The sequence below is a fragment of the Manis pentadactyla genome, chromosome 5 (assembly GCF_030020395.1).
Source record: "Manis pentadactyla isolate mManPen7 chromosome 5, mManPen7.hap1, whole genome shotgun sequence".
In the NCBI taxonomy this organism is placed as follows: Eukaryota; Metazoa; Chordata; class Mammalia; order Pholidota; family Manidae; genus Manis; species Manis pentadactyla.
In genome coordinates this window covers 151169164-151181675 of record NC_080023.1, presented here as the reverse complement: position 1 = coordinate 151181675, position 12512 = coordinate 151169164, and the positions used below count along the sequence as shown (strand labels likewise).

The 12512-nt window shown below is 52.4% G+C and overlaps 1 pseudogene; it reads right to left on the bottom strand.

Annotated features, from left to right (window-relative positions):
• LOC118932728 (uncharacterized) overlaps positions 1–12512 on the bottom strand; it is a 72018-nt pseudogene that overhangs the window by 43623 nt on the left and 15883 nt on the right.

Here is a 12512-nt window from a genome sequence, read left to right as displayed (position 1 = left end):
TCACAGATAAAGTGGGATTTAGTAAGTAAGGAAGTACAAGCAGACTTTTTTCTTTGGTAAGTTTTCCACAAGATCAGTCCTCCAGCCACATCCACCAACCCTATTGCTCAGGCTTTTCTTTCATTCATTTGTTCATTCATTCATTCATCCACACAAGAAATAATTTTTGAGCACCTACTCCATACCAGATTCTTTTAGGTACTGCGGTCACAAAGGAGAATTAGACCCTTGCCTGCAGGAAGCATCTATTCTTGAGGGGGCTACAGTTGATACACAAATAAGAAAATGAACCAGCAAGATAATTGTGATGGAGCTCCATGCTGCGAGGAAACAAGGCAGGGCTTGGCCAGGGGTGGGGCAGGAAAGCTGCTCTGGCCAGGCTGCCTGAAGGAGGGATGTTTGCCCTGACATGGGACAGACAGAGCGAACCAGTCATGGAGATGCTGGGGGACAAATGCTCCAGACAGAGGGAACAGCACACAGGAAGGTTCTGAGGTGGGACCGGCTTGGGATCTTCCAGACGCACTGTGGAGCCTAACATGACTGGAAGCAAGTGAGTGGTGGGGGTAGTGGTTACAGGAAGGATGGAGAGGGGAAGAGGCCTTGGGTCTTTATTTAGAGAGAGATGGGAGACCATAGGAGGGGACCAGGGGGTAACATGATCTAATTTCATAAAGCTCCCTGCTGCTGTGTGAGAAAGGACTGGACAGCGGCTGCTGCATCCATCCAGGTGAGAACTATCACTGGGAGGGGTAGAGTGGATGGAACTGAGGTATATTTTTTAGAGCTAGGACACAAAATATGAGTGAATGAATGAATGGATGAATGAACCCTTGGTTAGGAAATGTAGTTTCTAGTCTGTACTCTGCCCCTAAGTATCAGAGTGGCCCTGAGGAAACCCTTCCCTTCCCTGTCTATGAAGGAAGGGCCCAGGAGGCTGGAACAGCAGAGACAAGCTCCCTGCTGCAAGGACAGCCAGCCTCGAGGGCCTCAGCCCCTGGCACTCTCAGAGGCGGGGACTGTGATCCAGTTACTAATCCAGTCAGGCCCGGCTGGCCCAAAGGCAGCTGCAGAAACCTGGTGTTCATGCAGTGACTCATGCTTGGTCCCTCTGCTATTGGCAGAAACTGGGACATCCAGGGGCCCGAGACTCACCCGTAGGCTTAGAAAGGCTGGCAGGATGCCACCATGTGGCTGGGGGAAGGGAGCATGCTGCCAGCACTGGGCTCCCTGAGCCCCTCTGGAGACTGATGTTCCAAACACTGCAGCCCTCAGACCTTTCCCCTCAGCCCAAGCTTGGCACCAGGGCTGTGCCCAGCCTCTGTGGGCTAACAGGAGATAATGGCAGAATAACATGACCCACTGTATGCCTGCTCAATCCTCCCTCTGCCAGGCACTTGATGAAGTAGACATTACTACCCCCATTTTAGTGATAAGGAAACTGAGGCACAGAAGATTGTGAATGGCAGAGCCAAGTGTCCTTCCAGATTTGACTAATTCCTTGCATTGCTCTGCTCTACCTCCTAAGCATGGAGACAACAGGAGTGAAAGAGAAAGGAAGAAAAGCTAAATATGTTTTAATAAATATAGAAACTTAGGCTCACACCTTCATGTTTAACCAGGGCTGAGGACTTTCAAACAAAAGCTGCTTCTTTTTGCAACCTAAGTAGAGCTTTTTTGCAGTGTGGATAAGCCACTTAGCCACTGTTCACAGCTCTTTCATTGCTCATTTATTCACTTGCATTTTCCGCAAATACTTATTGACAAGCTTCTACATGCCAAGGCCTAAGTGAGTCTCTGGGGAGGGGGATATAGTGATTAACAAAAAGTGACTTGCTACCTGTATTGCCCGGCTTATATAGTACACAGGGTGACACAGATCATAACAAAGCACTTTGGACACTCCAATGGTGGCTTTGCGTAAGTTATCTCCTCCTCTGAACGTCTGTTTCCTCATTGTATAAAAGGATGGCGAGAACTCCTCCCTCAGAATTAGAGGGAGGATGAGAGAAGATTTTGGTTGGCCCACAATATGTGCTCATTAAATATTAGTTGTTGCTGTTACCATTTGCTGTAACATAACTTTAACAGCCTACCAGCTGATAACTGTATTAGTGTGGTCCCCCAAGAAGCAGATGTCAGGATTGGATTAGACCGGCAAAAGTTTTTGAGAGAGGGATCAGGAAAAGACAGTCTTCAGACTGTAATGCTGCAGGCCTGAAACCTGGGGATGGAGAAGGGGAGAGAAGGCAGATGCAGTAGGGAGAGTCTGAAATTGCAGAAAGGTTCAGCCAAGCCAATGGGGAGTCCTTGAGCCAAAGTCATTATGTGAGGAGCTCTGCCTCTCTCTGGAACGGGCCTGCTGCAGTATCGCCATCATGCACAGTCACTGGTCAAGAGCAGCCCTCAGGAAGTAGGGGCTCTGCCTGAGCAAGGTGGCCCGTCCCCAGGGGCAGCAGCTGGGGCTGTCAGACAAACATGCTCCCTGCAGCAGGGCATCCGAGTGGTACATTTTCATGGCTGCCACAAAGATCAGACTTGACCCTGGAGCCAGAGTTCCCAAATCCTACACCAGCTCATCAAAATGAGTTCTGTGTAGGATTCTGGGCCCTCGGTGTTGTATGTTAACAGGCTAGGGGAACCCTGGGAGTGTGCTTGGCCAATGTCAAGAGATATGGACTGGACGAGTTTTAGACTGTGCAAGGTGGAAAGTATGGTGAGAGCTAGACCAAAGGCAGGCCCCTGTGCACCAGCACTGCTGACTCAGGGAAGGGGAAGTTGGAACTACTTTTGCAACAACAAGGCAATCCAAAAATACTCTGAGGAGACAGCTGCTGAGAACCCCGGCTGCTCAGAGGACATGCTCTCTGGTGAGGGGGACCATCGCCATGGCTGAAAGGTTCTGAGGCTCAGACCCACCCAACCAGAAGGGCCTGGGCTTTCCAGGGAACCTTCCCTGCTCAAGCTGGGAAGGGACCTTTTCACTCACCTGATCCGACCCTCTCACTACACAGATGTGGGAACTGAGACTCAGACAGGGACGAGAGTTGCACAAAGTCACCTTGGAGTTAAAAGCTGCTGAAGTGGGTCCTCAGCCAGGATTCCGAACTCCCAGGGCAGGGCTGAGTTCCCTGCAGCCCATCCTGCCAGCATTTACCAAGGGTCTCTCTGGGAAAGTGGGAGGCGGGCAGTGAGAAGGCAGATGTCCAGAGAGGGAGATGGATGGGGCTCAGAAGGGGACAAGATGACATCCAGAAAAGGAGGTGGCACCTCTGCAAGGAAGCTGAGGTTCAGAGAGAGGTATGGAGCTTCCTCTCAGGGGTAGACGCAGAGGACAGGAACCCTGGCAGAGGGACAGAGGCTTGGACATGTGTGACTCGAGCATCCTGGCAGCTTCCGGAGGTGGCAGCCTCCTGTCCTTGCTGTGGTCCTCCACCTCACTCCCATTCTCTGGGGCACCTGCACTGCCACCCAGAGCAGGAGGGACTGACACTCACGGGCATTAGTCAGCTCGGGGTGGTTAAAAAAAGAAGGCTCAGTGGCACTTCTGAGAAACGCATCTCCCAGCTCTGGATGCCAAAGGGCCGTCACTTCCGGCCGCACCCAGCCATTGGGCCCTACCGCTGGGTAGGGATGGAGGAATCATAGAAGAGGAGGGGCCTGTAAAGGGCAGGGACCCTCACTCCCAGGTAGCCTTCCTCCTGCCTCGAAGCTTTAACATGGTACTGATCAGGACAAGGATACAGTAGTACTATTGTTTGTGAAATTATTTTTCTTGCCACTGGTCCCCATATGCGAAGAAGACTCTGCTCCCCATCCTGCCCAGGGGCTAGTCACATCCAGATGCCCCATCTCCTGGGCCATGCAGATGACATAGCAAGTGTGGGCTTATATGCAGCCACAAGGGACCTCAGAGGCTGCCACTTCAGCCCTCACCTCCCACTGCACAGATAGGAGAGCTGAGGCCTTTGAGGGCAGTGACAGTCCAATGTCGCACAGCAAGTTGCCCAGGCCTCCTGTCCCCGGGGCAGCAGTAATTTCGGCAAGCCCCCTGGTGCTTGGCCTGGCCCCAGCAGGAGTGAAGGGTGACGGTCAACACTCACTAGGGTGACTGTGCCAGGCTCCGTTAACGCTCATGCAATCCTCAGCAATTTGACAAGCTGAGTGTTCCTTTAAACACCGTCTTCTACACGCGGAAGTTTAAATGAGGTGCCAGAGGTCACAGGGCTGAAAATTGGTAGAATCAAGATTTGAACCCAGGCAGGCCAACTGCAGGGCCCAGGCAGTTAAACCCCAGGCACCCTGCCTCTTGTTAAGCAGGCAAAGACAAAACTCAGATACCAGTGATTGTGCCCCTGGGGCTACCATTCACTGGCGCCTCTAATGGCAGGTGTGATCCTAAGTGCTTTACATGAATGCATTAATTCCCTCATTCATTCATCCGATAAACATTGTGCAACTGTTATGTATCAGACACTAGGCATACAGCCTTCAAAAAGAGAGTCGGGATGCCTGCCTGCCTGGAGCTTGTGTTCCAACCCTCACATGGAGCAGGTATTTTCATCCCCGTGTTTAGATGAAGCACGGAGAAGGGGTGCCACCTGCCCATGGAACACAAGGAGTGGAAAAGCCCACGTTTGATTCTGGGCTTGGCTGAGGGCTCATCTTCTGCTTTTAGGGAACCTTTATCTGCAATATCCCTAGAAAGGACTGACACAGTGACGGCTGTAGTGGCATCTGTCCAGGGCTCAGAGCCTTGGTGTCCTGAACGCACCATCCCACCCGGCCTTAGCCTTGGGTCCCAGTTGTCCAACAGGCTAACGGCCCTGCTCTCCTTGAGCTGTTGTGAGGATTCCTCCTTCCCTCCCTTCCTCCCTTTCTCCCTAACACTAATTATGATTCCTGACATTGAACAGATTTCATAGTTTATGAAAGCCCTCCTCCTCTTCTGGAGGTTATTTTTGCTCCATTGTACAGAAGAGAAAATCCAGGGGGCTCAGAGAGATGAAATGATTTACCCAAAGCAGTGACCTGATCAGAATTTGATTCCAGACATGTGTGCCTTCAAAGTGGTCCCAGTCAGAGTCCCAGCAGGAGCAGATGGCCCCCTCCAAGAGGATGGGCAGGGTAGAGGAACCCACAAAGGATAAGGCAGCACCCAGGGCTGGTGCAAGTGGAGCTGTCATTAGCCAGTCGGGTAGAGGAGAGAAGCCACCGTCCTCAGGAGACAGAAAGAGCCCCCTGACAGCAGCTGTGGTCCTCAGCTGGGGGACACAGCCAGTCTGAGGCAACCCTAGAGGGAAGGAGCTGGGGAATAAATACGCCAACCTTACTCTCTTCCTTGCCAGGTCCTGCCAGTGCTCCCCATGGGCCAGATCCAGCTGGAAAGGAGGGCAAGGGAGGCCACTGACATGATCCAGGAAGGCCCGCCTGCCAGGACAGAGAGCCAGGAGAAGGGCAAGAAGAGGATCCAGGAAGAAAACGACAAGATCTCCAGCTAAAGTCAAATGTATGTTCCCTATTTACCCCCCTGCACTTGTGTAGGGACAGCAGGTGCTGTCACCTATGCCAGCAAAGCCACCAATGAATGTGTAACAGTCAGAATGGCTAGGTCATGGTGCAGAAAGAAGCAACCCCCAATCTCAAGGCTTCAAAGGGGGTGGAAGAGTTGGCCACTTGTTTTGGTTAATAAAGTTTCATTGGTGCCTAGTCACAAGCACTCATGCACACACTGTCGCCCATGGGTGCTGCCTTGCTACAATGGCAGAGCTCAATAGCTGTGACAAGCCTACAATATTTGTCATCTGGCCAAGAAAGTTTGCCAACCCCTGGCTTACAAACACAAGGTTTTGTTTCCTACTCCCATTACCTGTCCATCTCTGGTTGGCAGGGCCTCTCCCACATCATCCCCCATCAGGCACTCAGGCTGGTGAGTCCCCCATGAAGAGCCCACTAGTCTCCCCGGTAGGGGCTGGAGATAGTAGATGCTCAGCAGCTCTTCAGTCTTCCACTAGGAAGAGGTACACCTCACCTCTGAGCACAGATCTTTGGCTGAATCAAGTCCTGCAGCCAAGCCTGACTTCAAGGGGCAGGAAAGTACCATCCCTGCATGTGCCCTTCATGGAGAACCAGAAATAGATGGTGGGCAGCACCCCTGACCACCACCCCATGTGAACACAGCAAACGGTGGTGAAACAAAGTCATGAAGATGCCTGTTTTGCAGTAAACCTCACCAGACTTCCTCCTGGGCACAGCGCTCAGCTAAGCCACACAGGATCCAGCCCAGGGGGTAGAGAAGCTGGAGAAAACAGACATGGCACCCCAGCCTTCTTCTCCCCCTTTATTATGGTGTCTATGGAAACAGAGGCAGAAAGGTTCCAAGGAGGGTCCCTGGGTCCTTTCCTTAGGACTCAGGCTTGAGTGTGTGTGTGTGTTTGGTGGGGGGGATGGGGTCTCAGGCATAGACTCCCAGGAGCTCACTTTTCTCCCCATCAGGGGCTAGAAGCTGGCCAAGGATCCAGGAAAACTGCTCAATTGCTGGCTTATGACCACTGATCTGCTACCAGTGTGGACTGGACAGCTCACTGCCCCTCGCTGAGCCTCCATTTCTCGGCTTCAACAATCACTTCATCATGCAGTTGTCAAGGTGAAGCCCTGGGACCAGCAGCATGGGCACTGCCAGGGGACTGATTAGAAATGCAAATTGTTGGACCCTGCCCCACTTCCACTAAATGGAAGCTCTGGCCTTGGGGCCCAGCATTCTGGGTTTTAACAAGTCTGCCATGTGACTGCGATGCACGCTCCAGTGTGAGAACCGGTAGTATAAAGTGAGGCTTAAACTGATTGAGATGTGCAAAGTCTGGGCACAGATGCTTTTCCTGCAGTCCTTCCCACCTCCATAAATGACACCTCCATTCCTGCTCAAGCCAAAAAGCCTGGCATCATGTTGGTGAGAGTTCGCCTACCCAGGCATGGGGCTGAGCCTTTAAAATCTATCCAAAGGGGTCCCTTCATCACCACCTCCAGGCCTGCTCCCTAACCTCCATTGTCTGACACCTACAAACTTCAAGAACTTTCCAGGCCATCTTCCTTCCCTTGGTCCCTACAGTACCTCCTCACCCCAGCAGCCAGAGGATCTTCTTAAAAAACTAAATCAGATCATTCCACTCCACCACTCAGAATGGAGTGATTCCCATCATCTCCAGTGGTTCCCATCTTCGTCCAAAGAAAATCCTGCAGGACCCTCCCGAGTCCCATTCCCACTGACTCCCCCCTCCACTGCCCTCCCGCCAACAGCTTCCCCTGGCTTGCTTGGCTCCGGCCCCACCAAGCTGCCCTCTCTCCTCCAACAAGCCAGGCACGCTCCCACCTCGGGGCCTTGGCTCCGGCGTTTCCTCTGTCACAAACCTTTCTCTGGGTCTCCCCACAAGGTGCCTGCCCTCACCTTCTTCGGACCACTGCTCAGATGTCACCACCTCAGGGAAGCCTCCTCTGACACTGCCATTGTGCACTGTCCCCTCCTTCTGCTTCGTTTTTCTCTGCAGCACTTACCACCACCTGACGCACATCTTTATTGTTTCTCTGTTTATTGTCTGCCTCTCCCTACTTGGACATGAGGTCCTTGAGGGCAGGCTGCCTGTTTGGTTCACTACTGTATCCCCAATGCCTGGCATATTGCCTGCAAATAAAAGGCTCTTAGTAAATATTTGTCAGTTGAATGAATGGATAAATAAATGAATTTTTAAAAAGCAACCAACAGGTAAATGCTGGTTGCCCTCCATGCTCTTACTATCAGTGACTTTGCCCAGGGCCCTGGCTGAAGCCAGCACAAGGCCACGCCCATGGGCACTCCCAGGAGTTACACTACAGGAAGATCCCAGGATAAGGACATGGACTCTGGTGTACCATCCTGGACGGGCAGGTCTGGGTTTACATCTCTCTCCTTCTGTCTAGCCCTGTGGCCTGGAGCAATGATGTCATAGCTCTGGTCCTCAGTGTTCTCATCTCTAAAATGGGGATGATGGCCTTACACTTTATAGGGCCACTGCCAGGACTAAATAACACATGCATGTGAAGGGCACAGCCCCACACCTGGGACCTGCTAAGCCCTCAGTACATAAGAATTACTATCACAACTATTGCTATGGTTTTGTTTTCTTAATTTTGCCAGTGGCCCTATGGTATTTGGGCAGCAGGAGGGTTTATTAAGAGTTTAACTGGCTTCAGAGGGCAGGTGGTCTGGGTGTGAATCCTAGCAACCACCATCTTGCTATGTGACTTTGTACAAGTCATTAGCCCCCTCTGAGCCTCCATTTCTCCATCTGAGCAGTGGGAATAGGGGTGTTGAAGGAGACAGTCTCCAAGATCCTTGCAGCTTACTTCCCCTAGTTCTTCTGGAGGATAAGCCCCCCACCCATTGACCCTGTGTGGCCCACACCACGGAGGTCCCTGGGCTGAACGGGTGGGCTCTTACCTATCACCTTCACAGGAGGGCTGAGAGGAGCCCCGACCTGGCAAGAGGCAGTACTGGATTGAGGCTGCCAGCACCTGGACTCCAGATCTAACCTGGAGCCCTCCCTCCAGGAGCTGTGTGGCTTGACGTAAGTGGCTCAGCTTCTCGTGCCTTAGGCTCCTAATCTGCAAAACGGAAACAGTTACAGCCTGTGAGGATGAAATAAATTGCTATGTGCAAAGCATTTAAACAAGCACTTGGCATGGAATAACCGCTATTGTTATCATCAGCTGTTGTAATTACTAATAGCCACAGCCAATCTGTGGACCATGCAGCATGTTGACTGTTTTACTAACTTTGATTCAGTTCTCACAAAAGCCCTATGACTGTTTTGTCTCAATTTTAGAGGTGAACAAGTTTGGCTTAGAGATGCAAGCCTCTTGCCTAAGGTCACGCAAGTTGAAGATGAGAGAACCCAGTGCTCTCTCAAAGCTGGTTCTTTCTACTTGCTGTGCTGTTTCCTCTTAGCTCTCTGTCTTACTGATGGGGAAACTGAGGCTCAGAGAGCTCCATTCTGGGCTCAGGTCCTGCTGAGTCTCTCCCAGGGCCCCCCTGAATTCAGGCAAGGTAGCTGGAGGCAGTACTACAGGGCCGTTATTTCTTCCATTCATAGAGAAGGGGACTGAGGCTCAGGAGACTAAAGACCCAAGGCAGAGACAGGACCCCGGCCTGGTTGCCTACGAGGTGGATGGCAAGGTGTCCAAGGGAAAAGCCCCCAGCACCCACCCAGGCAGTGGGCCCCTCAGACTCCACTCCTCCTCCCATCCCTCTGCTTTATGACCTGTTTTATGAGCATGGCCTAGCGGCTTCCACGTTGCCATGGGAACCAGCTGGTGTGGACTCCTGGCAGCTCCATCTGGGATTGGCAATTTTAAGTCAGGAGCCAATCCTGGGGTGGGGATAGTCCAAGGGTTGGGGTCTACCAGCCCAGGGTGTACAGTGCCTGCCTGCTCCTCCGCCCTGCTCCAGCTCCAGATGCCAAGGAGCTCAGGGACCTCCCAGGGCGCTAGGAGATCATGGGGCTGTGGGAGCCCTAGAGGGTCCTGGGGCTGACTAGGAAATGAGACGGGCCAATAAGTGGAGGCACGGAGAGCCGACAGAGCTGGAGGGGTGGACCCACACACTCAGGGACACAGAGACACAAGGACAGCTGGCATGAAGCTCCTCACCGTGGTCTGTACACTTCCACACACACGGGAACAGACATATGCACAGAGCAGCTGAGGGGAAAGACAGACACAGACACACAGACAACCAGAACCATGACACTGGGACACAGAGACACATGCAGACACACAAACACTCAAAGGGACATACAGACATGGACCCCTCACCAGATGTGTGGTGCAGGCATCGTGCCTGACCTGACTCAGTCTTGTCATCTGTGAAATGGGCATCACAACACCCAGCTTATGAGGATAGGGAAGGGCTAAGGGTAAAATGCCTACAAGTGCTTAGATTCCTTCACTCATCGCTTAACTGATATGTGTTGGGTACCTACTGTGTGCCAAGTATCTCTTCCTAGCTGCAAGAAGTGAGCTAATAGGGACCTGCTCCCAGGAAGCTCACGGTCTAGTTGGGAGACAATAAACACACAAACAAAATAATTTTGCATTGTGAGGTTTGTCATGGAAACAATAAAACAAAGTAAGTGACTTGGTAGCAAAATAGGTTAGGGAAGTCAGGGTAGGCTTCTCTGAGGAAGCAGTATCAGCAAGAGATGGATGTGATGGAGCCAGCCATGGAAGAGTGTAGAAAAGAGCATTCCAGTAAGCAGGAACAGCAGGTACAAAGGCCCTGAGTTTGGAAAAGGGCTCTAGTTCTCCAAGGAGCACCAAGGAGGAAGAAGTGTTGCAGCAGAGGGAGAGGGACAGGTGATGAGTCCAAGGGTAATGGGGAGCCAGATTAGGCAGGGCCTTGCAGGCCAAGACATGGACAGAGGGTTTCGTTGCACATGAGATGGGACCCACGGATGAGTTCCCATCAGAGATGACCTGGCCAGAGTTGCATTTTAATAAGTTCACTTTGGCTGCTGGGAGGAAACTGCCTGGATGAGGTAACACTGGGCATGGGGAGACCAGAGCAGGGGCTATAGCAACACCCAGCAAAGCGATGGCTGCAGGATGGGCCCGTGTGGTGGCAGCAGCCACAGAGAGATGGTCCATGAATTCACACCCTGGAGCATTTTTGTTGAGCTGCTGTACTGTGCTGGGCACGGCAGACACAGCAGTAAACAATACAGACAGAAATCCCTGCCCTCATGAGGTGTAGGATCTAGAGGGAAGAGAAAGGTAAATGGGTAAATACATTATACCAGAGCAGTCAGCAGGTGGAGTGGCACTGAGTGGAGAACAACAAAACATGGGAGGGAGGGAGGGAGCTGGTTATCAGGAAAGGCTTCACTGAAAAGGTGACATTTGAGCAAGGATCTTAAGGAGGTGCAGGAGTGAAATCAGGGCAGAGAGTTCCAGGCAGAGGGAATAGCAAATGCAAAGGCCCTGTGAGTTTGGGAAAGCAAGGAAGTCCATGTGACTGTGGTGAAGAAAGCTGTGAGGGAGTGGGGGTAGATCAGCAGGGAAGAGAGGGAGGAAAGGAGGGCAGGCCCCACTGGTTAGGAGAAATGGTGGGACTGGATGCCTACAGGAAGGAGGCAAACCAGTGGGGAGGGCCTGGCTTCTGTCTCTGTTTTCCCAGGGGTCCCTGGCCCAAGGAAGCAAAATCTCCTTTCATCCCCTAAATCTTCATCAGCCAAAAAATCAAATAAAGAAAAAATAGGGGAAGGAGGGAGAAAATGTCCCCAGGGAAGGAAGACCACTGAGATTGTGCCCTCATCCAGGACAGACTCTGGCCTGGGTCAGAAGGGATTTCTTCCAGGGACTGTCAGAACTCCCTCTGCCCTCAGGATGCAAAGGGGAGGTCATGGCGGGAGGTAGAGGCAGCCAGAGCTTCAGAGTCAGGACAGCCTGTGTGGGGCCTGTCTCTAGCAATTTCTCCCAGTGTGACTTGGGCAAGTCACCCCAGGGCACTTGCTAGTGGCCTGACCCTAGCCTCCTCCCTGGGGTATCTGGATGGAGTAGAAGCATGTACATAAGGGACCTGACCCACGAGCTCAATGAATGCTGGTTGCCCCTCCTTCATTTTCCTTTGCGGTTATCTTGAAGTGGACTGTGGCTGGGGGTGTGCCCTCCCACAGACTGGTCTGCTGGGGCCTCAGAAGGCACAGAGAGCAGTACCTGGCATCAGTGACTGGTATTGAGGCTCCTAACTTTGCCCAAAGACACCCTGAGTTGATGCAGGGCAGCCAGTGGTCCCCAGGCTGTGGGCAACAGAGTGAATTTCCTGGCAGCAGTGGTTAATTAGGGCACTGCCTCCCATCGCTCTCCAGGACCCAGGAAGCCCAGGGGTGGATTTCAGGCTCGTTAGTGTCTTGGCACAGATGGGCAGAGCCTCTCTGGCTATGAGCTCTCCAGCTGCCCAGCCCTGCCTGGTAGGAGCAGAGAACTGGAGGACGACTCACCCCCCATGTCAGCCCCAAGGCAGGCCCCAGGTTCAGGGCACCTGGCTGAGAAGTCCTCGTTCTCTGAACCTCATTCTTGTTGTTCAAAGGGGATCATAAACCAGTTACTCCCGAGCTGGGCTGCAGTGGATTAAAGGATGGAAGAAAAAGTGCCCTAAAGCATGAAAGATTCAGGTGGGCCTCTGTGTGCCACCCCGAGGGGCTGGAGGACAATGTGAGGCAAGGTGCCCTGTGGCAGCCTGCAGCCTGCTGGTCCTCCTTTGTCTGCCTTTCCCAGGGTTCTTTCCTCCCAGCAACCCCCTGGTCCCCCTACACAAAATGCTAGATCAGAGATGGAACATAGGATCCGGCAATCCCACTTCTGGGTGCAAATCCAAAAGACCTGAAAGAAGGGACTTGAACTGGTGTTTGTACACCACATCCACGGCAGCAACTTTCACACCAGCCAAATGGTGGAAGGAACCGAAGTGTCCGTGGACAGAG